The following is a 25,106-nucleotide window of genomic DNA, read 5'->3' as shown; positions in this document are numbered from 1 at the left end:
TTGATTTCTAGAGACAACGCTTTTTTCCTCATCTTATGCAAGGCACAGTCACTGACCTAGTCTTCTAGAATAGAGTTGCCCAAGAACCTAACTATCTAACGTAGGGCTTTCACTTAATCTGTTGGAAAGCTACCCGACTAATCGGGTCCACCCGTCCGTAGGATGGTGCCGTCAGGGCATTCCATCCTCCCACTTTCTACCCTACTCACGCATCAATTTGTTTTCTAATTAATACTACCACACTGTTTGACATAAATAAACATATTCCTTAATTAGGGCCCTTCTTCACAAGGTTCGTTAAAACAGCCTTCTTACACAATACAATCATACCAAAGACAAGATGCAATTATATAAAAAGTTTATACATGAATCCATTTCCATACAAGCCAATCCGGCTCTCTTATTCTTATTCTACCGATGATCTAGAATTCGGCCTTCCAGCCTCTACATGCTGGGCAAAACCCTACGGGACCATACACCTCATCGTCGGCCACTGGCGAGGACTCAAGCCGGCCTGTCGCCCTCTCAGGCTCCATCGCTCGATCCTCCCGCCCCTCAGAGGGATGTCTGCACACTAGGGTGGGCTTATTTACCGCACTAGCCTGGGCCCTCAGAACTAGGCAGCCTCATAATCGCTCGCCTCAATCGGCGATCCTTATTCTCCCAAAGGTATGAGGGATACCTTGGGCCATTCCCGGGCTTTGCTAATGACGCCGCCCGGCTACACAAGCACGGAACGGAGTTAGCGTTGAAGCCAAAAAAATCTTGAATTCCAAAGATAACAACTTCAATGCAATTTTCTAAGTATAGCATTCACAATTCATGAAGATAGCAATTTCAACGCAATTTATCGAAAACAACATCACATAATTCGTAATTTCATATAATTTTTATGTCCTCATTTTAAAAGAAAAAGACACCATTCATTAATACTAATTTAAGGAAAAATCTCTTCTTTTGAAAATTAACCAAGCTAACCTGGCCACCGTTTCCTTGAGGGGCTTGAAAAGGGAGGACTGGAGCCGCATTAGGTGCATCTCCCTCCATCTCGTTGTTACGTGCCCCTCTTGAGGCAATATTTTGTCGTCTCCGAGATGAGGCCATCTTAGGCGTTGCCTTGTAGAGCTCGCTGCTGCGATCGAAACGCTTCAGTCGGATCTGAATTTCGAGCTCGTTTGCTCACCGTATGAGCAAAAGAATATGGCGTACGAACCCTCGCTTGAGTCAAAAAACCCTTACTAAAGTCTACGCAAATGGGGGGGGGGAATTGTGAGATGTCCTTAAGGCCAAAGGCAAAAACGTGGAGAGGGCTGGGAGGGGTGGCTGCAAGCCTCTCTGTAAGTCTATTCACACGGGGGGGAGAAGAGTTAAGGACACTGGCCCATAGCAAGAGGAGGATGGAGGAAAATTGGCTTATCTCAAAAGAGCCAAATGAGGGGGTGTGAGAGGGGTGGCTGCAAGGGCGGCTGTACTTGCAGCAAGTACGCTACTTTGGTACGGACGGCGGCACAACAGGGCATACGCTACACAGAAATGCATGCCGACTGAGGAGCACCCCGGGGGTTTATATAGCTGAGGGGTGAGGGTGCGGGCGCTGCGCAAAGCAAGGACGAAAGGACGGTGTACCTTCAAAGGCTATGGATCAGTGGCCTGCATGGGTCTACAGGAAAGGTACGGTGTCGGTTGTCTGGGAAAGGAGTGGTACGCATGTACCTTATCCGGTCTGGGTGTCCACCTCTAAGGGTACGCGTGGACCATACAGTGGGCGGCCATTGTACGGGCGCCCTAGTAAGTGTGTACGGACCAAATTTTGGGGCGGGGTATCCAAATTTGGGACGCCCGTCTCGATTTGCGTGTCGGACCGCCCCGGGGGGCGAAATTTTTTTTTTTTGTCTGGGAGGTTCTCCTGGTCGCAGGGGTTCAGACCGTTCGTCAATCGGACGTGCGGTCGTGCATTTATTAAGGTTTAAAGGTCGCCGTTTTTTAACTAAAATGATTGAAATTAGCGTATAGGCTTGATCCGGTGTCTGTTTTGGATGCTGTAAAATCCTATATTAGGGTAAAATCGCGCGCAAATTCCAAATTTGGGCTCAGAATTTGAAGATTCTAAGTAGAAATGACTCAAATAATAAAATCATTGATATTTATACCATAAAAACTCATAATTACATGGACATTTCTTTATTAGTGAAGATGGGTACGTTACATTTATCTAGTACAGAGGCTGAATACAGGGGTGCAGCCATTGCTACTTATGAGGCAGTATGGTTAAAGGATCTCTTGGCAGATTTATGTGAGCCTATTGATGGAAAAGTTGTCATTCATTGTGACAACATGAGCAGTATATAGTTGGCCAAGAATCCAGTATTTCATGCGAGGACCAAACACATAGAGCTCCATTATCATTTTGTCAGAGAGAAGGTGCTGGATGGTACAGTTGATCTTCAGTATGTGAAGACTGATGATGAGCAGGTGGCAGACATCTTTACAAATCCACTTAGCAGGGAAAAGTTTGAGTACTTCCATACTATGTTGGGAGTACATGGGATGAGCTTGAGGGGGAGTGTTGAGAGTCATGATATCCCAAGCTCATCTACATCCTCATGATATCCCAAGCTCATCTACATCTTCATCGGCAGTACATCGTGAGCTTGAGAGGGGCTGTTGAGATTCAAGCTCGATGTCAGTGTGAGCCAGCTATGCTATGTGCTGGCAGATTAGGTAGGAACATGTGTGAGACATAAATGACCGCGTGTCCAGCTGGTCATAGTGTGTGGACATTAGCTAGGGTTAGATTAGTGTGGATTGAACTCATAGTGTCTTGTGTGTATTATGGATTATGGCATTATGCTTTGTGTGAGAGTGGAGATGGCTTCCCTCTATGATTAGGGTTTGCAATATACATTAGGGTTTGCTCTTGTGTGTGTGTCTCCTCCCCCTTCTACCGTTCTTTCAACACACTAAACATATGTAAATAAGCACCCACTCTACTACTTTTTGAGTAGGCATTACTACAAGTTATTTGCTCAAACCTCTACATCACACTCTTCTCTCACCTTCAATAATTCTCTCACCTTGAGCCCACATCACACTCTCCTCTCACCTTCAATAATTCTCTCACCTTGAGCCCACATCCATGTGACTCAAGGGATAAGAAGAGGCCCACTCTCATTTCAAAATAAAAAATCCATAATCTAGGATTTCTCATAATAAAATTGATTAGGCTTAATCCTAATTGGGGCTGCTCAAACCTATAAATAGAGCCCCTCCATTCCTTGTGAAGGGGGGATTACACACGTTGCACACCACTCCCAACTCTAGTGTGTAAGGAGATAGTGAACTTGTGAGCTCTCTCTATACATCAATACCTTTGATTGCATAGCGAAGCTTGAAGCTAGTTATGTCATTGTGAGGGATTGAGTGATGCCATACTTCCTATCATAATTCTATCTTGCCTTTGTTGCATAAATAAGATTAGTAGTTTGGGTGCAATTGTGTATAAAATCTTGGACTCCTACATCTCCAAAGTTGATTTAGCAAAGCAATCCGATGTTTGATTTAAGGTAAATTCGATCCTTGTATTTTGTGGTGTGATTTTATTCTTGGCGGCTTGAGGGTCTGTTTTTGATTGTTGCCTTTCAATCCATGGTAAGAGGGTTGCCTTTCAATCCATGGTAAGAGGATTGTATGGTGAGAGGGCTCTCGTAACCTTAAGGCCATGTGTATATCGACAACAAAATCAAGCTTATATTATCTCTCTAAGTTCTTCTCCAAGTTTGGTGTGCATCTATTTGTGTTATGGTAAGAGGGTTGTATGGTGAGAGGGCTCCCATAACCCTCGGGGGGGTCACTCATATAAATATGTAAGTATCACGTGGGTTCAACAGAAGGATATTTTAAATATTTAAAACTTACAGAAATATATTTACAGAGGGGATTTATTTATTGTATTTTAAAAAAAATTTACAGATTTGAATAGGAAAGGATACATTATATTCACTAAAAAATTCACAGATAAGGGACTTTTTAAATAGGCCTTGAACGCACGTGATATAGAGGATTTACATATAGTGACCCCCCCGAGCCATAACCTTAAGACCATGTGTATACCGACAACAAAATCAAGCTTATATTGTCTCTCTAAGTTCTTCTCCAAGTTTGGTGTGCATCTATTTGTGTTATGCTAGTCTCATCCACACACAATATCATATATGTTATGAGTGTTTGTTGAGGGTGTGTGTGCCTTTTGATTGATGTATATGGTTAGCTTGTATTCATTGGCTACAAGGAAAGATCTTTGTTGTCCTAGTTCACACACATAACTAGGTGGTGCCCCTTTTCTTGTTGAGTGTGTGGTTTTGGGGTTCTTATGTTTGTGTTGCGTTGTGCCCCAACAAGCCCATTAAGCAACACGAGAGCCTTGAGGAGTGCTTAGAGGCCGCTCTTCTTGTTGCCCGCCCGGAACTACCTCAATTTTGGTGCCCCCCACTGAGGGGACCGAGCAGTTTTTGAATGTGTATTTAAGGTACATTGATCTCTTTAACACATAAATTTCCTTGCGTGCTTGTTGGGTATCATATTTTAAGAAGGAAAGTTGATACTTTTGTGTGATCTTTCATGAATAATCCACCTCCTCCTAATCCTCTTGGGATTCAATTCAACCAGTTTCATTGGGATTCAATTCAGCCAGTTTCATTGGGATTCAATTCAGCCAGTTTCATTGGGATTCAATTCAGCCAGTTTCATTGCGTGCGCTCCATTAGAGTGAATGTTTGCATTGATAGAAAAATTTTCTACCAACAATGCATGGTTCTTCTTTTTGGTCCAGAAAGACTAAGAGAGGTTTTAGCATCACCTAATCCTGTCATACTTCCCATTGTAGATTACACCATTTCCTTTAATGTGCATATTTTCATCTTGTTTTAGCTTAGTTTTATGAATCAAGAAGACTTATACCGTAGGCTAATTTCTTATCCAAGGCAAGAAATACACGTAGTTGTTGGTAGTAAGTTGCAATTTCAACAAGTCATTCGTCGTATGTTTGGACCTAGGCAAGTAGCAGCCATTAATGCCTCACTTAATCCTTTTATTTTACCTTTGATTCGTTATGACATAATCTTTGACGTCTACATTTTTATTCTACTTTGAAAAAAAAAAGAGTGAGAGAGAAAGAGAGTGAAGGAAGACCTTTGTGCATTCATATTTATGCTTCTTCTTCTTAAGCATGGATACCACTAGGCAAATGAGTGGCTACCCCTTATTCTTTGGAGAGCCCGGTGAGGATGCCGAGGTGTTCTTATCAAACTTTAGAATGGCACTCCACATAAAGAGAGTGGTACGAGACCAAGAGTGCTTAGACATGTTTGAGTTGGTCCTACGAAGAGATGCTTCCACTTGGTTTCAATCTCTACCTGCACATGCACCAGTAGATTACACGGGGGTCATACAACTTTTTAGAGACAATTTCTTCACTCCTTTGAACACACAAAAGCTATGGCAAGAAATAGTTGCTCATAAGCAAAAAGATCTAGAGGACTACTTGAGTTATAAGCAAGAATTCTTACGTCTTTGGACTCTTTGACTGCATAGTCTTCCTAACCCTGGGGAGATGGTGCAAAATTCTTGAAGAAGGAGAGATTTATTATAGGGATGTACCCATCACTAAAATTGCAAATAGAGTCAGGAGAGCCCACAACATTTGATGTTGCTGAGGCTAGGGCTACCAAGAAACTCTGAAAGATGAGGTGTATGCTAGAGGGGTTTGATGATTCAAAGACTAGGGAAGAGGTACAGTCTTGCACTCGTAGAGAATTACCTTAGGTCACAGTCAAGGTGATAGAAAAGTTAAATGAGTCTTTCAATAACTTGTCTATCCACTTTGCACAAGTTGTGGAACAGAAGGGCCAAGCCAAAAGGGTTGAAGAACGAGAGCCACGACCTAGGCGACTCTTGCAATGTTGGAATTACGGAGAGTCAGGGCATGGGATGTATAATTGTCCTTGGCCTCGTGGGGAGCCAAGGAAGCCTAACATGAATTATCCAGTGATGAATGCAGGTGAAGGAACTAGTCAACAACAACCGATGATTTTGCAAAGGCCCAATACAATAAGACCACCTCCAGAAGGAATGGAAGGAATGCCGCCCTTGCTGCCGGACCCAAATGTACATGTGGTAGAGGTAACAAAGGCCAAGGAGGTAGACATTGAAGCAAATGGTATCAAACAAGGGCGTGGAAAAGAGAAGGAAAGGGAGGGTGTGGTATCTCAAAGTGACCATGGACGAGGAAAGAAAGTGAAGGAAAACAAGGAAGTCAAGAGGAGACGACGTCGTATAAACCTCCAAGATTTTCCCCTTGGACATGGTATGGCTCCATACAACCTTTTGAAAGACATGAGAGGAGGTAAGGGTCCTGATATCTCATGGCCTCAATTTCTAGCCTTATGTCCACAAGTTAAAAGAGAATTAACAAAGGTCGAGCACTAGGAGAAAAACAAAAGAGAATGTGCCTGTTGTAAAAATTTCACAAGCCGAGATGGATGAGGACATTACACCTATTTTAGATTGCTACATCAAGGGAAGGCTAGTTAAGAAGGGTCTAGTAGATGGGGTGCAAAAATTTGCATTATGACAGAGGACCTTATGCAAAGACTAGGCATGCATATTCATGAAACACCTGAAATTAAGGTGAAAATGGCAAACAATAGCAAAGCAAAGTGTCTTGGGATTTGTAAGAATGTTTGTGTGGAAGTTTTTGGCATCAAGAAGGTTGTTGATTTTTATGTTATGTCTACCAAGGGAAGTGGTTATCCATTTATCCTAGGTAGACCATGGTTAATGAGAATGCGAGCTTTGCAGGATTGGGAAAGTGGAAAGTTAATTTGTAGGAATGAAAATCATAAGAAGATTATGACAGAGGACCTTATGCAAAGACTAGGCATGCATATTCATGAAACACCTGAAATTAAGGTGAAAATGGCAAACAATAGCAAAGCAAAGTGTCTTGGGATTTGTAAGAATGTTTGTGTGGAAGTTTTTGGCATCAAGAAGGTTGTTGATTTTTATGTTATGTCTACCAAGGGAAGTGGTTATCCATTTATCCTAGGTAGACCACGGCTAATGAGAATGCAAGCTTTGCAGGATTGGGAAAGTGGAAAGTTAATTTATAGGGATGAAAATCATAAGAAGATTATCTTTGACATGAAGGAGCAATGACGAGAGGAGATAAATGAAGAATCTTCTCACGGTGAAACAGAAGAGGATTGGACTGATGACACCTCAGAGGAAGAAAGTAGCAGTAGCACTACGGAAGAGGAGTCTTCCATTGATGTCATGGGGGTAAGATTCAGAGCAAAAAACAAAGAGACACCTTGTCAAGGTTTGGAGGAGGTAGGCTCTCAAGAAGACCAAATTGTGCATGAAGAAATGTTTGATGCTATGCTCTCAAAAAAGCTTACATAGGAGGAAGGAGAGGAGTTTAAATGTGTACTAAGAAAATTTCCTAGGTTTTTTGCTAAAGATTACATAGATGTACATAGCGTAGAGGCCATTCAACACAGGATCGAGCTAAAGCCAAAAGCCAAACCTAAGGCACAAAAGCTACGAAGGATAGGAGTCATCAAGGAGCAAGCACTACTCAAAGAGGTGAGGAAGAGTCTAGCAGCAGGGTTCATATATCCTGTAGAAAATTCAGAGTGGGTCTCTCCCGTCTCGTGGTCACTCCCAAGAAGAACGGAAAATGGAGGGTGTGTGTGGACTATCGTCCACTATCGTCCACTCAACGAGGCGACAAAAAGGGACCACTTTCCTCTCCCATTTCAAGATGAGATCCTAAATGAGGTAGGAGGTCATGAGAAGTATACGATATGTGATGGCTACTCTGGTTACTTTCAAATTGGGGGATTGCATTGGAGGATCAATTGAAAACAACCTTCATCACTCCTTGGGGTTGTTATGCTTTTAGAGTCATGCCATTTGGTTTGAACAATGCTTCAGCGACATTTCAACGTTTCATGAACATGGTGTTTCAAGCATTCTTTGGGAAATCCATTAGAGTGTTCATAGATGATTTTTGCATCTATAGCTCTAAGTCATTGCATGTGCAGAGGGTGGAAGAAGGCTTGAAGAAACTCTACGACATGGGGGGCCAACTCAATCCTGACAAATGTCATATCAGTGAGGATGAAGTAATCTTGCTTGGTCATAAGTTTTCTTCCAAAGGCATTGAGCTGGATCCTACAAAGGCAAAGGCTCTTATCGATCTACCATCTCCAAACTTGAGTCTCAAGGAGGCCATCTCATTCATTCAAAAGGTGAAGTACATGTCACGCTTCATTCACTTAGCCTCAGAGTTACTTCACCCCTTGCAAAAATTGACTCAACAAGTAGAGTTTGCATGGTCTAATGAGCTTGAGGAGTATTTTTGTAACATTAAAGTCATTTTGTCAGAGCTACCAACACTCATGCCTCCTTGTTGGGAGTACAATTTCTTTGTTAGCTCTAGTGTTGGAAAGGAAAGTGGGTATAGTTTTGTTACAGCAAGATCCCCACAGTACTAGGATGAGGCCCATCTACTTTGTTAGTAGGGTCATGAATGTCTTGGAGAAAGGCTACACAGAAGTGGAACTCATGATGCTTGCTCTCATCTTTGCGGTGAGAAAATTTAGATCCTACTTGTTTACCAAAATCTTTTGTAATTCTCACTGGGGCACAAAATTTGTTTCCTTGGGTGTCTTCTCACATGACTTTCAGCGCTAGAATCACAAAGTGGGTTATGGAATTGCAAGAATTCCAACACTCTTTCAAGGTAGAAGATAGTGTGCGTGCACAATTGGCAGGGATTCTCACTTATAGAGTGCATGAAAAGGAGATTAAGGTGCCTGAAGTAAAGACCCTACCATTGCCACCACCTAAAACTATACCTAATGCATTCACCTTGTTCTTTGATGGAGCTTTTAGAAAAGCCACAGGTAAAGCAGGGGGAGGGCTGGTGCTGCTCAACCCACCAAGTGGAGAGGTGGTTATGAAGGAGAAGGTCAACTTGCCAAGTTCTACTAGCAACAATGTAGCAGAGTACGACATACTACTTCATGGCTTGAAGGTGTGCATCAATCAAGGGGTACAATGTCTCCTGGTAAAAGGGGATGCACTTCTTATTGTAAGGCAAAATTTTAGGCATTTGGGCATGCAAGAATGAAAGATTAAGGCAAAAGGTTCATGCTTTCCGTAGGTTGTTTAATCAATTTGAGGAGGTGCAATTGTATCATATTCCTAGGAAACAAAATAAGGATGCTGATCTACTTGCACAACAAGTTGTTTCATGTGTTAAGAAGGAAATGCAAGTAGTCTTGGCTGCAGCGGCTATTAAGCAACCATGGTACCAAGGAATGGAGACACTGGCTCCCATAGTAAGCTACATCTTGGAAGGTGAATTCCCACAAGACTTCACAAGGGCACAAAAGAGGAGGCTCATGAAGAGGGCAAGTTCTTTCTTGTTCTTAGAAGGTGCCCTCTACCAAAGAGGAAAAGATCAGGTATGCAGAAGAGTACCAACAACAAAGGAGATTCCAGCCATTTTAGGAGGTTTCCATGAAGAAGCATGTGGTGGCCATTTTGCTCAAGAACTAACTGTGAAAAAGATTTTGCTTACTGGGTATGTTTGGCCAAGCTTACATGTGGATGTCCAACATTGGTGTAAGAGCTGTCATAACTACCAAGTCAATGGTAAAATAAGAGGTTGCTACATGGTCCACGTGCCAATTAGTCATTGCAAGTGGTCCATTTGAAAAATGGGGCATTGATGCTATGGGTCCACTACCTAGAACTAAAAATGGAAAATTGTACATCTTAGTGGCCATATCTTAGTTGCCATAGACTACATGACTAGGTGGGTGGAGGCTCAAAGTTTGGCAAGGGTGAATGAAAAGACTGTAAACAAATTTGTTTACACTCATATATGTTGCAGATTTGGCACACCCTTGGAGATTGTTTCTGAGAATGGTCCTAGTTTTAGAAAAGGTTTGCTCACCGAAGTTTGTGAAGAGCTTCTTTTTTCACATCGTCATAGCACACCCTACTATCCTCAATCAAATGGGTTAGAAGAGAAGGCTAATGGTGTCATTGCAGGAATCATAAGGAAGATGGTGAAGAACAAGACGAAGCTTTGGGATGAGTTCCTTGATGGAGAACTATGGGCATACCGGACTACCTAGCGAGAAGCAACGTGGTTTACGCCCTTTCACTTGGTTTATGGCCAAGAAGCATTGCAGCCTATTGAGCTCAACATTCCAACAATGCGGCTACATGGAAAAGGTGGACTAGGAGATCAAGATGCATGGGTGGATCGACTTCTCACTTTAGTTGAGCTAGAGTGGAAAAGAGAAGCTGCATACGAGTGTTATAGATGAAAAGCCATGCAAGCAGCGGAGAAGTTCAATGCAACTTTGAAAGACAAGGGCATCAAAGAAGGAGATCTTGTGCTAGAGTATGACAATCGACTTGATAACCGGTTTGATGCCAAGTTTAAAACTAGATGGCAGGGACCATACATTGCCAAGAAGGTTTTCAACTCTAGCTATTATCAGCTCATGGATTTGGATGGCAAAGAACATTTGAAGAAGGTTAATGTTTACAGACTCAAGCCATACTTGAGTCGCAATCTACCCCGATAGACTTACAAAAGCAACCACAAAAAGGAGATAAAAGGGCATGTAAGTTCTGTGGTTTGAGTGATGTCTATGGTGCAAAACACGAGGAACATAAGAAAGATGGACAAGAGAACCACATTACACCACTTGCTTTAGAAGGCCTACATTATGATGGTACATGAATATACCATCATCTAGGGGGAGGGCTAAATGATAGCCATTTTTTCGACTATCCACATTACCACAGGGAGCTACCTCAGCCAAGGAAAATCACATAAACTCTTTATGATAAATACCTTTTCACTGTAAATAGACGTGTGTTCATTAGGGACTTTACCCATATCTTCTTTATATTTTTATATTATTAAAAAAAGTTTTTGCTAGCTACTTATCAAAAATAAATAAAAATTTTACGGTCCATTTTGTGTAAATATTTCATTTCATATAAGGGCCTAAATATGGGGGTCTCTATTTTCTCTAATTATGTAAATACTTCATTAGGTGTGTGTATTACAAAACCTAAGTATATTTTATTTATTTATTATTATGATTATTATTTCTTCTTCATAATACTTTTGGACCATTATTGTACATATGCTTCAACTTCACCATGCATAAGTAAATCCTATGCCCTCACATTTCTACCCACACCGTGTAGAAAGCCTACTATCTAAATCACTTTTTCCCTTGGACTATTTCATCTTTTATTCTCTCATCTACCCTAAAATAACGAGGATCTCCCTCCCTTTTGACTTCCATAGTTTAGTATTTTTTGTATATATTTTTTACTATTAAATATTTTTATATATTTTATTATATATATTTTCATTGAATAGTTTTTCATATATCAATTATTTTTGTATATTCTATTTTAGTATTTTTATTCACAATTATATCTCTTTGTTTATTTTATTTTCCTATCATAATAACCATATTATCATGATATGTTGACTAGTTAAAGTACTAGCTTGTTTTTTTCCTTATTATATCTTTAAAAAATGGAAAAAAAACTCCTCCATGCAAGTGTCCACATACACTTGAGTCTCTAAGGTCAAGATATGATGTATTGCGGACTCACTTTTGGAGCTATCAAGAAATTCAACGAATGGGAACCCACACAAAGATTTTCAAAATTTAGAAAATACATGATTCTGCTGAATTTTTTTGCGTCCCCCTCCACTCCGAATTTGGACTGGTCATCAGTAGACAAAAGTTAGCTCGGGAGCTCAGAAATACGCTCAAAGTTTTTGAGAATTTTTGGAGCTAATGGCGGTGAGATATGAATTTTTTATTGGACCCCAGTCTGCCCACTTTTTGGCAAGGTACACCTAGTCTCTTCTCACCTCCCTTACACATTCATCACCTACACACTTACTCATTCCTTTCTCACTCCATCAAACCTACAAACTTCATGTCCTCTCTCACCCTCTCCACCTTTTTCCTCTCCTTCCATCTCCATGTGCTCTCATATCTACTCTACACCCATACCTCATCTCCATTTCTCTCCCTACTACTCCCATATTACTAAATTATTTTCCAAATGTCAAAAAATACATAAAAATTCAGCATGAATGTATCATATGAACCTCTGTAAATATGGGGTTTTCATCTACAAAAACCCCCATGTTTTTCACCTCAATCAACGTTTGTGGCATCGACTGCAAGGAGACCGACGGTTAACTTAAAGATCTACACATGGGAGAGTCCAAGCTTCTTTGAGCTTTCAACCACACAAAGGATCTCTCCAAATATTTACTCCTCTCACTCAACCTCTCAGCCCTTTTCACCCATTTGTACATTGTACTACTAACCTTTTATAGTATGTAAATAAGCACCCACTCTACTACTTTTTGAGTAGGCATTTTTTTTTTCCGGAAAAAAGATCCTTCTATTAGTTAATGAGAAAACGCCATATGGCTACAAAGCTCACCTCGCAAGGAGGGATAAAACACAATGAACACCTGAGCTCCCCCCCGTGGCTGGCCGCTCTCTGGGGGGGGCTACCTAGTAATACATGAAGGAGGTGAGAAAAGCCAAACTGGCGGCCGATCTTTTTGAGTAGGCATTACTACAAGTTATTTGCTCAAACCTTTACATCACACTCTCCTCTCACCTTCAATAATTCTCTCAACTTGAGCCCACATCCATGTGACTCAAGGGATAAGAAGAGGCCCACTCTCATTTCAAAATAAAAAATCCATAATCTATGATTTCTCATAATAAAATTGATTTGGCTTAATCCTAATTGGGACTGCTCAAACCTATAAATAGAGCCCCTCCATTCCTTGTGAGAAGGGGGGATTACACACATTATACACCACTCCCAACTCTAGTGTGTAAGGAGATAGTGAACTTGTGAGCTCTCTCTATACATCAATACCTTTGATTGCATAGAGAAGCTTGACGCTAGTTATGTCATTGTGAGGGCTTGAGTGATGCCATACTCCCTATCATAATTCTATCTTGCCTTTGTTGCATAAATAAGATTAGTAGTTTGGGTGCAATCGTGTACAAAATCTTGGACTTCTACATCTCCAAAGATGATTTAGCAAAGCGGTCCGATGTTTGATTTAAGGTAAATTCGATCCTTGTATTTTGTGGTGTGATTTTATGCTTGGCGGCTTGAGGGCCTGTTTCTTATTTGATGCCTTTCAATCCATGGTAAGAGGGTTGTATTGTGAGAGGGCTCCCATAACCTTAAGACTATGTGTATATCGACAACAAAATCAAGCTTATATTGTCTCTCTAAGTTCTTCTCCAAGTTTGGTGTACATCTATTTGTGTTATGCTAGTCTCCTCCACACAAAATATCATATGTTATGAGTGTTTATTGAGGGTGTGTGTGCCTTTTGATTGATGTATATGGTTAGGTTGTATTCATTGGCTACAAGGAAAGATCTTTGGTGTCCTAGTTCACACACATAACTAGGTGGTGCCCCTTTTCTTGTTGAGTGTGTGTTTTTGGGGTTCTTATGTTTGTGTTGTTGCGTTGTGCCCCAAGCCCATTGAGCAACACGGGATCCTTGAGGAGTTCTTAGGAGCAGCTCTTCTTGTTGCCCGCCCCGAACTGCCTCAATTTTGGTGCCCCCACTGAGGGGACCGAGCAATTTTTGAATGGGTATTTAAGGTATATTGATCTCTTTAACACATAAATTTCCTTGTGTGCTTGTTGGGTATCATATTTTAAGAAGGAAAGTTGGTACTTTTATGTGATCTTTCATGAATAATCCACCTCCTCCTAATCCTCTTGGGATTCAATTCAACTAGTTTCATTGGGTGCGCTCCATTAGAGTGAATGTTTGCATTGATAGAAAAATTTTCTACCAACAATGCATGGTTCTTCTTTTTGGTCCAGAAAGACTAAGAGAGGTTTTAGCATCACCTAATCCTGTCATACTTCCCATTGTAGATTACACCATTTCCTTTGATGTGCATATTTTCATCTTGTTTTAGCTTAGTTTTATGAATCAAGAAGACTTATACCGTAGGCTAATTTCTTATGCTAGGCAAGAAATACACATAGTTGTTGGTAGTAAGTTGCAAGAAATACACATAGTTGTTGGTAGTAAGTTGCAATTTCAGCATGTCATTCGTCGTATGTTTGGACCTAGGCAAGTAGCAGCCATTAATGCCTCAGTTAATCCATTTATTTTGCCTTTGATTCGTTATAACATAAGCTTTGACATCTACATTTTCATTCTACTTTGAAAAAAAAAAGAGTGAGAGAGAAAGAGAGTGAAGGAAGACCTTTGTGCAATCATATTTATGCTTCTTCTTCTTAAGCATGGATACCACTAGGCAAATGAGTGGGTACCCCTTATTCTTTGGAGAGCCAGGTGAGGATGCCGAGTTGTTCTTATCCTCGAGTTCTTATCAAACTTTAGAATGGCACTCCACATAAAGAGATTGGTAGGAGACCAAGAGTGGTTAGACATGTTTGAGTTGGTCCTACGAAGAGATGCTTCCACTTGGTTTCAATCTCTACCTGCACATGCACGAGTAGATTACAAGGGGGTCATAGTGTTGGAATTAGGGTTGCAGGAAAACACACAAAGCTTGGAGAAGAAGAAGCAAGAATGCACACAACACAAAGTGTATTAGATTGTGTCAATGTACAAAGATAAGTTAGCCCTAGAATGATGGGCGTATATACAAGCTGGGGGAAAAAATCTCCTAAAGAGGGAAAAAGTGCCCCGGCGGTCCTAAGTGTGTTCACACACATCACTGCCTATGTATATGGCAACAAATCCCCCTTGGGAGTGATGGTGTGAAGAATGAGAGCTGGCACTCATGTATAGGGGAGTGCCATGCCCGAAATAGATCAATCCACAAAGGGAAGCAAGCCCAAAGCTTTGCGGAAAGCTTCGAACTTCTCACGAGGAAGCGCCTTTGTGAAAAGATCGGCGAGGTTGTCCTGTGTTGGCACATAGGCCAAGCTGATCTCTCCTGCTGAGAGTCTCTCCCTAACATAGTGATAATGCACCTCAATGTGCTTTGTGCGAGCATGAAAAACTGGGTTTCTCGCAACTGCCAATGCACTCTGACTGTTAGTGTAGATAGAGGTGGCAGACTCCTGTCCAACACCCAAATCAGCCATAAGCCGTCTGAGCCACACACACTCAACCGTAGCTGGGAAAGCTGCCCTGTATTCAACTTCATAACTAGAAGTGGCCACAGTAGGTTGCTTCTTGCTCAACCAAGATATGCATGAGCTAACGAACATGAAACAAAGACCACTTGTTGTGGACACTCTTGTGTCATAGCAACCAGCCCAATCTGAGTCCGAAAAAGCATGTAAATCTGGCGGCAACGATCCCCCCTTGGGATAAAACAACCCAAGATGTATGGTGCCACTCAAGTAGCGAAAGATGCGTCTAACTGCCTTCCAATGCTGAGACCCTGGGCTATGCATAAACCTGCTCACCTGTGAGACTGCAAACTGAATGTCCGGCCTCGTAATGCATACATAAATGAGGCAACCAACAGCTGTCTGATAGAGTGTGACATCAAAGTGATCTCCAGCATCATGAAGACTCAACTTCAAACCTGTCTCCATTGGAGTAGCAATAGGTTTGCAGTCTTCAAGGCCAAATCTCCGCAACAATGTCTCAATATACTTTGTCTGACACAAAGCAATACCTCCATCACACTGCTTAAATTGTATCCCCAAATAATGATGCAAATGCCCCAAATCTGACATCTCAAAAGAGGCATTCAAATCAGCCTTAAAATCAGCAATATGACTCTCATTTGGTCCTGTGAGCAGCATGTCATCGACATAGAGAGCAATGATTAGATATACACCATCCACACATTTAACATACAAAGTGCTTTCTGTTGGACTATTCTGAAACCCATGTGCAGTCAAATATGCATGTATCTTTTCATACCAAGCTCGTGGAGCTTGCTTTAAACCATATAAAGCCTTTTTCAACCTGCACACTTTGTTTTCCTGCCCTCTTTGAATAAAACCACGAGGCTGTGATACATACACTTCCTCATACAAATCTCCATTCAAGAATACAGTCTTTATGTCCAACTGATGTACATTCCAACCATTATGAGCTGCCAATGCACAAATGCTACGAATGGTAGTCATACGACAAGTGGGAGCAAAGGTCTCATCAAAATCAATGCCCTTTTCTTGAGCATAACCCTTTGCAACAAGTCTAGCCTTATAGCGATCAACACTGCCATTTGGCTTTCGTTTCAATTTAAAAACCCACTTACATCCAATGGCCTTTTTACCAATAGGCAAATCACACAAAGACCATGTACCATTCTTCATTATAGCATCATATTCACTTTGCATTGCAGCCAACCAATTTTCTGAATTTTGTGCCTCATCAAATGAAAGAGGTTCTTCCTCTTCACACATACTAGACACAGCCAAAGCATAACAATCTGATGCATAAGAGGCATGCTGAAAACCTGAACGAGTACAACTAGTCATAGGTGCATCAATCTTACTATCACGCAAGGTTTGCACCAGCCATTTAGGCATACCTCTAGCCTGCTCATTTTCAGCCCTATCCTCATGAATTACATCTTGTAAATCTGCATCAAAAATAGGCTGATCTATGATGTCGTTTGAAATCTGCATAGGCTGAATATTTGCCTCATTAGGACTTACATTTGAATTCCCACCTGTAAATAGAGGTAACAATGTATCAAATACATCCCGTGAGCTCACACCTGTCTCTTTGGTGGTACATGATAACAAAGGCTGCACAGCATCTTACACAAAAACAACATCTCGACTAATCAAGATACGCTTTGACTACGGATGATACAATCTGTAACCCTTGCTCTCAGCATTGTAACCAACAAAAATGCATTTGACAGCCTTATCATCCAATTTTCTGCGTTGTTGCATAGGCACTAAAGCATAGGCCAAGCAACCAAAGACACGTAAGTGACCAATAGAAGGCTTCCTGCCATGCCAAGCTTCGTATGGAGTAATAGACTGCAAGGCCTTAGTGGGACACCTGTTGAGTACATATGCAGCACACATGACAGCCTCAAGCCAAAACGCATGTGGCAAAGCTTGGCTCTTGACCATACATCGTGCCATCTCCATAAGTGACCTGTTTTTCCTCTCAGCAACACCATTTTGCTGAGGGGTATACGGCACTGTACATTGGTGTTTTATCCCACGACTAGCCAGAAATGCATCAAACTCTTTAGAGAAGTACTCCGCCCCTCGATCAGAACGGAGGGTGCCCACAGTACAATTGGATACATTTTCAACCATAAGAAAAAACTGTTTGAAGCACAAAAACACTTCGGACTTTGCCTTCAATGGATATACCCATGCATGCCTTGAGTAATCATCAATGAAAGTCACGAAGTACAAGTGTTTACCAAATGACAGAGTTTGCATAGGCCCACATACATCACTATGTACAAGTTGCAATTTGCGAGTGGCCCGCACAGAACCATCCTTTGGAAATGCAGAACGCTGTATTTTGCCCAAAATACAGCCTTCACAAACATGTTTCAATGGTGCCTCAAGAGGGGGCAATGAAGTAACCATATCAAATTTCTGCAAACGCAGCAAACTAGCAAAGTTCAGATGACCAAAACGAGCATGCCATAGTTTTGCATCTGAAACTGCCTTTTCATCAGAAACTGCATTTGCTAAATCTTCCACACACTTGTCATAAGAATTGAGCCTATACAGCCCACGAAACAAGGTGCCAGATACAATAATCGTATCACCAGAAGTCAAATCATGAACAGTACATCTGTCATCCACAAATTTGACTACAAGTCCAAGTCTAGCAAGCGCAGAGATAGACAATAGATTCTTCTTTATCCCTGACACATACAAAGCATCTGAAAGTGTGAAAGCGCTGCCATTTGCAGCCGTAAGCATAATTCTACCAACGCCCTTCACTGGGTAAGAAGCATTATTGGCACATGTGACAGTATTCCCATTAGGGACAGCCTCAAGAGAAGTGAACATATCACGATGCGAGGTAATGTGCTTTGTAGCACCACTGTCAAAATACCAAACATGAGAGTCAACAGAAACTACCAAACATGCATCATGTACAGATGGGTCATACTGGCAATACACGCTAAACGCCCATTCTGTATCCTGCACAACATTTGCAGAATCTGCATTTGTAGAAGCATCCGCTATTGTGGCTGCATTTGACTCTTTCTTCTTTGCCTCTTTAGCCTTTAGCTTGGGGCAATTCTTAATGACATGATCATTTGCCTTACAATAGTTGCACCTGGTCTTTTTCTTGCCTTTATCAAGAGCCTTCTCAGACTTATTGTTGCTACCTGTGGAAGGAGAAGAAGTTGCAGACCTACTAATAGGAGAAGAAACAGTGAAAGGGGCTGCCTTACCACTTCTTCTCTGCTCTGCTGAGCAGCAATAAATGCTTTGCCTGGCCCTGTTTTGCCTGGACTGCGGTTCTTGCAAGAGCTTGTTGACTAGAGTATCATACTTGACAGCATCAGGTCTTTCCTCATTAAGAAGTCTCCACGTGGAAGCAGAAGTCTGATATGTCTCAGCAGGTAAAGCATCAAGAACAGTCTGCACAAGAGAATGATCGGGAATAATCTCACCTGCAAAAATCAACTGTTCTTTGAGATCTTTAATCTCAGCAAGAAAAACATTCATGTCATCATCTTCTTGCATAATCTTCAATTCTAGCTCTTTACGCAGGTAAGCAATTTTTGCCTCGTTACGACCTGCATACAAACCAGCTAGAATATCCCAAGCCTGTTTTGCTGTTTTAGCTGAACGAATATGTGGGGTGATGTTACGTTTGACAGAAAGTGCAATCAAGGCATGAGCCTGTGCATCTTTACCATCCCAATGAGCTTGTTCAGCAGTGGGTAAAACAGCAGCAACAGTAGAGCTGCTAGAACCTGCAACATCCTCAACAGATCCTACATCCACAGAACCTGGACGTACATCCGTACCCTGCGCAATGTTTCACACTCGTTTTGCAACCAAAACATGCTGCATCATGTATGCCCAAAGTGGGTAGTTGCTATCTCCATCCGCAGATAACATGCGAAATACATCATTGCTGTTATCAGCCATGGCCACTGACTGAAACTGATGCAAAAGCTGCCTGTAACTGAACAGAAAACAACTCGTGCTATGTAGCATGGTCCACAATAGAGTACGTATGCCTGTTTTACAGAAAACTGCACTGTCGAAATTTCTGCAGAAAATGACGAAAACACCTGTGCAGAACTTGAAATGCAAAAACGGAGCCCGAAACGACCTCAGATGCAAATTCTAAGAACGTAGGGCTTTGCATTCTTAGAATTTGCATCTGAGGTCGTTTCGGGCTCCGTTTTTGCATTTCAAGTTCTGCACAGGTGTTTTCGTCATTTTCTGTAAAAATTTCGACAGTGCAGTTTTCTGCAAAACAGGCATACGTACTCTATTGTGGACCGTGCTACATAGCACGAGATGTTTTTTGTTCAGTCTTTGCTTCATTACAGGCAGCTTTTGCATTAGTTTCAGTCAGTGGCCATGGCTGATAACAGCAATGATATATTTCGCATGTTATCTACTGAAGACAAACTGGATGGAGACAGCAACTACCCACTTTGGGCATACATGATGCAGCATGTTTTGGTTGCAAAAGGAGTGTGGAACATTGTGCAGAGTATAGGGACCTGGAAGCTCTCGTGAAAACTCACCTCAATCGGAGAACGTGAGTCGGAGGGTGCTGGGCGGCGTAGCCCTGGGAGCCGATGCCTGCTCTGATACCAATTGTTGGAATTAGGGTTGCAGGAAAGCACACAAAGCTTGGAGAAGAAGAAGCAAGAATGCACACAACACAAAGTGTATTAGATTGTGTCAATGTACAAAGATAAGTTAGCCCTAGAATGATGGGCGTATATACAAGCTGGGGGAAAAAACCTCCTAAAGAGGGAAAAAGTGCCCCGGCGGTCCTAAGTGTGTTCACACACATCACTGCCTATGTATATGGCAACACATACAACTTTTTAGAGACAATTACTTCACTCCTTTGAACACATAAAATCTATGGTAAGAAATAGTTGCTCATAAGCAAAAGGATCTAGAGGACTACTTGAGTTATGAGCAAGAATTCTTACGTCTTTGGACTCTTTGGTTGCGTAGTCTTCCTAACCCTAGAGATGGTGCAAAATTCTTGAAGAAGGAGAGATTTATTTTGCAGGGATGTACCCATCACTAAAATTTCAAATAGAGTCAGGAGAACCCACAACATTTGATGTTGCTGAGGCTAGGGCTACCAAGAAACGCTGAAAGATGAAGTGTATGCTAGGGGGGGCTTTATCTTTGATGATTCAAAGCCTAGGGAAGAGGTACAGTCTTGCACTTGTAGAGAATTACCTGAGGTCACAGTTGAGGTGATAGAAAAATTAAATGAGTCTTTAAATAACTTGTCTATCCACTTTGCACAAGTTGTGGAACAGAAGGGCCAAGCCAAAAGGGTTGAAGAACGAGAGCCACGACCTAGGCGACTCTTGCAATGTTGGAATTGCGAAGAGTCAGGGCATGGGATGTATAATTGTCCTTGGCCTTGTGGGGAGCGAGGGAAGCCTAACATGAATTATTCAGTGATGAATGCAGGTGAAGGCACTAGTCAACAACAACCGATGATTTTGCAAAGGCCCAATACAACAAGACCACCTCCACGAGGAATGGAAGGAATGCCTCCCTTGCCGGACCCAAATGTACATGTGGTAGAGGTAACAAAGGCCAAGGAGGTAGACATTGAAGCAAATGGTATTAAACGAGGGCATGGAAAAGAGAAGGCAAAGGAGGGTGTGGCATCACAAAGTGACCATGGAGACGAGGAGAGAAAGTGAAGAAAAACAAGGAAGTCAAGAGGAGACGACGTCGTATAAACCTCCAAGATTTTCCCCTTTGGACATGGTATGACTCCATACAACCTTTTGGAAGACATGAGAGGTAAGGGTCCTGATATCTCGTGGCCTCAATTTCTAGCCTTATGTCCACAAGTTAGGAGAGAATTAACAAAGGCCATGAGCACTAGGAGAAAAACAAAAGAGAATGTGCCTGTTGTAAAAATTTCACAAGCCGAGATGGATGAGGACATTACACCTATTTTAGATTGCTACATCAAGGGAAGGCTAGTTAAGAAGGGTCTAGTAGATGGGGGTGCACAAATTTGCATTATGACAGAGGACCTTATGCAAAGACTAGGCATGCATATTCATGAAACACCTGAAATTAAGGTGAAAATGGCAATAGCAAAGCAAAGTGTCTTGGGATTTGTAAGAATGTTATGCGAGCTTTGCAGGATTGGGAAAGTGGAAAGTTAATTTGCAGGAATGAAAAGCAAAAGAAGATTATCTTTGACATGAAGGAGCAACGACGAGAGGAGATAAATGAAGAATCTTCTCAAGGTGAAACAGAAGAGGATTGGACCGATGACACCTCAGAGGAAGAAAGCAACAGTAGCACCACGGAAGAGGAGTATTCCATTGAAGTCATGGGGGTAAGATTCAGAGCAAAAGACAAAGAGACACCCTGTCAAGGTTTGGAGGAGGTAGGCTCTCAAGAAGACCAAATTGTGCATGATGAAGAAATGTTTGATGCTATGCTCTCAAAAAGGCTTACATCAGAGGAAGGAGAGGAGTTTAAATGTGTACTAAGGAAATTTCCTAGGTTTTTTGCTAAAGATTACACAGATGTGCGTGGCGTAGAGGCCATTCAACACAAGATCGAGCTAAAGCCAGAAGCCAAACCTAAGGCACAAAAGCTACGAAGCACTACTCAAAGAGGTGTGGAAGCTTCTAACAACAGGGTTCATATATCCTGTAGAAAATTCAGAGTGGGTCTCTCCCGTCGTGGTCACTCCCAAGAAGAACGGCAAATGGAGGGTGTGTGTGGACTATCGTCCACTCAACGAGGCGACAAAAAGGGACCACTTTCCTCTCCCATTTCAAGATGAGATCCTAAATGAGGTAGCAGGTCATGAGAAGTATACGATATGTGATGGCTACTCTGGTTACTTTCAAATTGGGATTGCATTGGAGGATCAATTGAAAACAACCTTCATCACTCCTTGGGGTGGTTATGCTTTCAGAGTCATGCCATTTGGTTTGACCAATGCTCCAGCTACATTTCAACGTTTCATGAACATGGTGTTTCAAGCATTCTTTGGGAAATCCATTAGAGTGTTCATAGATGATTTTTGCATCTATAGCTCTAAGTCATTGCATGTGTAGAGGGTGGAAGAAGGCTTAAAGAAACTCTACGACATGGGGGGCCAACTCAATCCTGACAAATGTCATATCGGTGAGGATGAAGTAATCTTGCTTGGTCATAAGGTTTCTTCCAAAGGCATTGAGGTGGATCCTACAAAGGCAAAGGCTCTTATGGATCTACCATCTCCAAAGAGTCTCAAGGAGGCCATCTCATTCATTCAAAAGGTGAAGTACATGTCACGCTTCATTCACTTAGCCTCAGAGTTACTTCACCCCTTGCAAAAATTGACTCAACAAGTAGAGTTTGCATGGTCTAATGAGCTTGAGGAGTATTTTTGTAACATTAAAGTCATTTTGTCAAAGCTACCAACACTCATGCCTCCTTGTTGGGAGGACACTTTCTTCGTTAGCTCTAGTGTTGGAAAGGAAACAGTGGGTGTAGTTTTGTTACAGCAGCAAGATCCCCACAGTACTAGCATGCGGCCCATCTACTTTGTTAGTAGGGTCATGAATGTCTTGGAGAAAGGCTACACGGAAGCGGAACTCATAATGCTTGCTCTCATCTTTGCGGTGAGAAAATTTAGATCCTACTTGTTACCAAAACCTTTTGTAATTCTTACTGCAAAAAATTTGTTTCCTTGGGTGTCTTCTCAAATGACTCTCAGTGCTAGAATCACAAAGTGGGTTATGGAATTGCAAGAATTCCAACACTCTTTCAAGGTAGAAGATAGTGTGCGTGCACAATTGGCAGGGATTCTCACTTATAGAGTGCATGAAAAGGAGATGAAGGTGCCTGAAGTAAAGACCCTACCATTGCCACCACCTAAAACTATACCTAATGCATTCACCTTGTTCTTTGATGGAGCTTTTAGAAAAGCCACAGGTAAAGCAGGGGGAGGGCTAGTGCTACTCAACCCAAGTGGAGAGGTGGTTATGAAGGAGAAGGTTAACTTGCCAAGTTCTACTAGCAACAATGTAGCAGAGTACGACATACTACTTCATGGCTTGAAGGTGTGCATCAATCAAGGGATACAATGTCTCCTGGTAAAAGGGGATGCACTTCTTATTGTAAGGCAAATTTTAGGCATTTGGGCATGCAAGAATGAAAGATTAAGGTAAAAGGTTCATGCTATCCGTAGGTTGTTTAATCAATTTGAGAAGGTGCGATTGCATCATATTTATAGGAAACAAAATGAGGATGCTGATCTACCTGCACAACAAGTTGTTGCATGTGTTAAGAAGGAAATGCAAGCAGTCTTGGCTGCAGCGATTATTAAGCAACCACAGTACCAAGGAATGGAGACATTGGCTCCCATAGTAAGCTACATCTTGGAAGGTGAATTGCCACAAGACTTCACAAGGGCACAAAAGAGGAGGCTCATGAAGAGGGCAAGTTCTTTCTTGTTCTTAGAAGGTGCCCTCTACCAAAGAGGAAAAGATCAAGTGTGCAGAAAAGTACCAACAACCAAGGAGATTCCAGCCATTTTAGGAGGTTTGCATGAAGAAGCATGTGGTGGCCATTTTGCGCAAGAACTAACTGTGAAAAAGATTTTGCTTGCTGGGTATGTTTGGCCAAGCTTACATGTGGATGTCCAACATTGGTGTAAGAGCTGTCATAACTGCCAGGTCAATGGTAATAAGAGGTTGCTACATGGTCCACGCCAATTAGTCATTGCAAGTGGTCCATTTGAAAAATGGGGCATTGATGCTATGGGTCCACTACCTAGAACTAAAAATGGAAAATTGTACATCTTAGTGGCCATAGACTACATGACTAGGTGGGTGGAGGCTCAAAGTTTGGCAAGGGTGAATGAAAAGACTGTAAGCAAATTTGTTTACACTCATATATGTTGCAAATTTGGCACACCCTTGGAGATTGTTTCTGACAATGGTCCTGGTTTTAGAAAAGGTTTGCTCACCGAAGTTTGTGAAGAGCTTCTTTTTTCACATCGTCATAGCACACCCTACTATCCTCAATCAAATGGGTTAGTAGAGAAGGCTAATGGTGTCATTGTAGGAATCATAAGAAAGATGGTGAAGAACAAGACGAAGCTTTGGGATGAGTTCCTTGATGGAGCACTATGGGCATACCGGACTACCTAGCGAGAAGCAACGGGGTTTACACCCTTTCACTTGGTTTATGGCCAAGAAGCATTGCAGCCTATTGAGCTCAACATTCCAACAATGCAGCTACATGGAAAAGGTGTACTAGGAGATCAAGATGCATGGGTGGATCGACTTCTCACTTTAGTTGAGCTAGAGTGGAAAAGAGAAGCTGCATACGAGTGTTATAGAAGAAAAGCCATGCAAGCAGCAGAGAAGTTCAATGCAACTTTGAAAGACAAGGGCATCAAAGAAGGAGATCTTGTGCTAAAGTATGACATTCGACTTGATAACCGGTTTGATGCCAAGTTTAAAACTAGATGGCAGGGACCATACATTGTCAAGAAGGTTTTCAACTCTAGCTATTATCAGCTCATGGATTTGGATGGCAAAAGAACATTCTAAGAAGGTTAATGGCTACAGACTCAAGCCATACTTGAGTCGCATTCTACCCCGACAGACTTACAAAAGCAACCACAAAAAGGAGATAAAAGGGCATGTAAGTTTTGTGGTTTGAGTGATGTCTGTGGTGCAAAACACGAGGAACATAAGAAAGATGGACAAGAGAACCACATTACACCACTTGCTTTAGAAGGCCTATTTTATGATGGTATATGAATATACCATCATCTAGGGGGAGAGCTAAATGATAGCCACTTT

The 25,106-nt window shown here is 41.8% G+C and overlaps 1 pseudogene; it reads left to right on the top strand.

Annotated features, from left to right (window-relative positions):
* Positions 1-23,030: 23,030 nt before the first annotated feature.
* LOC147641579 (uncharacterized) lies at positions 23,031-24,446 on the top strand (annotated as a pseudogene).
* Positions 24,447-25,106: the final 660 nt, after the last annotated feature.

This window comes from Cibotium barometz, chromosome 1, assembly GCF_041138505.1.
Source record: "Cibotium barometz isolate CiBa-2024 chromosome 1, ASM4113850v1, whole genome shotgun sequence".
Classification (NCBI taxonomy): domain Eukaryota; kingdom Viridiplantae; phylum Streptophyta; class Polypodiopsida; order Cyatheales; family Cibotiaceae; genus Cibotium; species Cibotium barometz.
This window is presented reverse-complemented; position numbering and strand designations above follow the sequence as displayed.